The sequence below is a fragment of the Microcebus murinus genome, chromosome 6 (genome assembly GCF_040939455.1).
Source record: "Microcebus murinus isolate Inina chromosome 6, M.murinus_Inina_mat1.0, whole genome shotgun sequence".
NCBI classification, from domain to species: domain Eukaryota; kingdom Metazoa; phylum Chordata; class Mammalia; order Primates; family Cheirogaleidae; genus Microcebus; species Microcebus murinus.
The window spans coordinates 63701751-63706019 of record NC_134109.1 but is presented as its reverse complement, the minus strand read 5'-3'; positions in this window follow the sequence as shown (position 1 = coordinate 63706019).

Below are 4269 nucleotides of genomic sequence, written 5' to 3'. Positions count from 1 at the left end.
GCACATGGCAATACAATTTAAGGTCTTTTTCCTTTTTAAGGCATTGCTCAAATCCTATGTCTTTAACAAGCTCTTCCTTGGTCACAAACGTTAAAAATGGCCAATTCCTCTTTTGAATTTCTCTGGCATGTTCTGTACTAATCATGTGATACATAATGATTACAATATCTCTTATAAGGCAAGAAAATATCTTAATATCTTCATGATAGTCAATTAGTCATTCATTCAAAAAAATCTTAATTGAACATTTGTACCCTGTGCCTCAGTAATAAGGGAGTCCCTAATACAGTGTTCTGAATAAAGAAAGTGGCCAATATATATCTGTTGGATTAATAAACATTTACTATTAGACTATTTTATCATCACAGGAAAAAATCTGACTCCTTTCTGATGCATTTTGAAAATAACTGTCCTGGTATACTTGACAACATCTTCAGAAGTAGAGGGATGACCCAGCTGACTTCCTGAGTCCATGTCTCAGTTTAGAGTCCAAACTGAAAGCAGTGGTGTCATCCTCATCTATCTTCATCTATGCCACGTAGGAGGAAAGTTTGCAACTACATTTTTCATACGCCTTTGGCCTTTAGATTTGGCCTATGAAAGGCACTCCCACAGACTGAAGCTCACTTCCCATGGCAACAGTAGGCAGAAAGCTTAGATTATCTGAGGTGTTGCCTGCCTTTGATTTCTGAGGAATTCTACTAAGAAACACCCACTATGTGCTACACACAGCATTGGTTGTAGCTTCCCTGCAAACCCTGTATCACTGGGTTTTCTGCAATATTTCCTGAAAGGCCCCCTGACTTCATCCACTCAGAATTTTTAAAAGTTATATAATCCTTTAATTCCATATATAGTAATTGCTAATTTCTAACACAAAATACTTTGATGAGTTCTGTTTTCCTGATTGAACTCAGACTGACATATCAGGCTATGATTTGCTGACTTAGTAGTAACAATAGTGTAATTCATTAAACAAAAAATCATCCCCCAATAGAGAATTCCTCTCAATTATTTTTCCCTAGGAGAAAGGGCACTTAAAGCAATTATGAAAGCTGTTAAGTACCCTTCTAGTATCAGTGAATTATGTTACTATACCTACTCCTAATGAATTTATTATTTATGATTTCCAATAGTTCTTACAATTCTTACTTATTTGATGAATAAAAGCTGTGGAAGAATTGAAAGTCATAGCATAATATGATACAAATTACAAAGAAAAACACATATCTATCCCTAATATCATATCCTATGGCTCAGACTACACAGCTAGACTGCCTGAGTTCAAATTCCAGCTCTTCCACTTATTGGACCACTGTGCCTCAGTTTCTTCCTCTGTAAAATGGAAATAAGACCATCTAGGGGATAGATACCCTTGAAGCTATGACTTGGGTGAGGCAAAGGCAATTTATGTAACCTAAACATTTGTACCCCTATAATATGCTGAAATTAAAAAAAATAAAAATAAATAATACAAATTTAACAAAAGACCTCATAGGGTAGCAGAATGGAATAAATGAGTTAATATGTAAAAAATGCTTAAAATAGTGACTGGAACTATAATAAACACTAGTACATGGTTACTGTGCCTGTATTGTTATTTTTATTATTATTTACAATAGAAGAGAAGATGATCAGGATCTTAAATCCCCAAATTCTCAGCTAACTCCCATTTGCTGCCATCAATTCCTGATGATAGATACACATAGAGTAGGAGGAACCTCAAGCAAGTGCACACTTTATAACAGTCTCCTACCCTGGAAAACTTGGCAGTACCCATCAAAGATGTCTTTTTTATCCTCTCCCATAAACCTAGATTACAGCAGGAAAGTTACCTCCTGTTTCCTTTTCCACAGACCGCCCCCCCAACTCTGATCTCTCTCTCTCTCTCTCTCTCTCTCTCTCTTTTTTCTCTCTCTCTCTCCCTGAGTTTGACATGGCCTTAACTCATAGCAAAGGTTTAAAAATAATACATGTTTAACATTTATTTACCTTGTATTATATACCAGATAATATGCTAAATATTCTATATACATCAAAGCCTCATGACACCCTAATGAAATGGATATTATTACCACCCCACCCACCCCACCCCAATTTTCAAAAAAAGATATAAAACTAAGCCCAGGAAAGATGATCATCTTGCCCAAGGGAACATGGCTAGTAATAGATAATGCTATTTATATTCATAAAGTCAGATTCAAGAACCCTTGCTCTTAACTGCCACACACATGTTCAGGTAGTTACATTGTTGACCCCATGATTTCCACAACCAGTGGAAGGAAAAGCATTTTCTAAAATGAATGAAATTATTAAAACCCCTGAATGTTCCCTTTGTCCACAGAAAACTGCATTTGTAACTCAGTTTGTCTATTATGCATGTTCTTTTACTTAAGGGGAAGAAAAGGTTATGTACTTAAAAAAAGGTGAGGAAGCCATTGGAGGATGCTATAAATTTATTCTGTCAGGCAGGCCGAGTTGTGTGACAGTCAGAGACATGACTTGATGCAGAGATGTGAAGTGTGACTTTTTTGACTGTCACACTGGATGAGATGGATGGATTTTGGAACACATCCCAGGAAGCTGAGACACTCATGTGGTCAAGTGTTGGTCTCTCTGATCAAATTTGACTTGCTGTCTCCGAAGTTGTTGGATTTTGCCAGCCCTCCAGATGCTGCATTGTGTTTTTGCAAACACAGTTGGTTTGACACCATCTGCAAGACCCTGCATTGGTCCTAGCACTAGGAGCCATTGTTTCCTGAGGAATTAATGGACATTCTCACATTCTACCTGTGTTAATTGAGTTATTTTCACACATGCTAATGTGTTGGTTAGCCAGGGCCTAGTTCTCACTTACACACTCTGCGCTAGATATGCATATAAATGGGAGAAATCCTGGAACTTGCTGCCAAAATCCAGATAGCCTACTATTCAGGAAATAAGAACAACTAGTATTTGAAGAAATTATGTTTCCATAAATAAATGTGCAGGATTCATGTTTTGAGGAGTAATCTAGCGTGAGATCATGTAGATACCCACTATATAAAGAATCTCATCCTAAGTAAGTCACTGGATTTAATCATAAGTTAGTTTTTTAGTGTGGTATGCATTGAGACAATAATATTTTTCCATGCTCTCAAGTTATTTCACTCTAACATTACTATGGAGCAAAATGCCGGAAAATTAGCGTGAGTCTGGGCTCCCACTCAAAAATGTTTAGTTAATGAATTACCCAAGATACTTGGTTGTAAGGAAATTCCACTCATCTGCTGCAGTAGATGCTCTCTGATTAGAGGCAAATGGGAATAACAGTTGTCCAATTAACCCAAAAAAGCAACTAAAGTGAGATGTAGTTAAAAAGAATATAAATCCTAAGCATTTCACTTAAACTTAAAAGGTATGACTATGAATTACTTCACCAATATATTGACAAGGAATCAAATATTTTTCATTTCTGTATGTGCCTTTTCATTGAATGTGGATCTATCTGCTGATTGGCCTGTCCCTCCATCTTTCCTGCATAAACCACATCCACAAAGCATTTTGTAGGAATTCTAGTTTGGGTTTCTTCAACTTATAGAGACATATACAGCAATCTGAGTGAGGTATCCATACATGTTTTTGGAAAACATGTTTTTCCAAAGCATTCAATTTGGTTGTCACAGAAACATCATCTTTTTTTGCACTCATATTTCATGGATGTCAAAGTAATTAAAATTATACGTAATTTTATGTTGTTAAAATAACAAGTAAAAATGGCATACAGACTTGGGAACAAATACAACTAACTCTTAATAAGCATGCAACTCATCTTGTAGAAACAGAAGTGTGTGGGATCCCTAGCAAGTAGCCTACTAGCCATTGGCACTCCATGTGCTATGGTCATTTGACAGCATGTTTTACAAAAGGAACAGAAAGAGAATCCAACAACTTGATTGTGTATTCCTATATATTTGTCCTGACTATGTATTTATGTGTGTGTGTGTGTATATATATATATATATATATATATATATATATATATATATATATATATATAAAACCTTCTATGCAGTCCTAATTATGTAGGATTTGATTATCTGCCTCTTTCTCTGACCAAAATTGCAAAAGGAAAAAACTGTCCACTTGGCATTAACCTCAAAGATTCAAAACATGGCTGTAAATACACACTTAGAAAAATTATGGACCATCCATGCTATTTATATTACACAGTAGGGTAGCAGGTTTCAGCATCTGAAGAATTATTAGCCATCCAAAATCCTATACAAA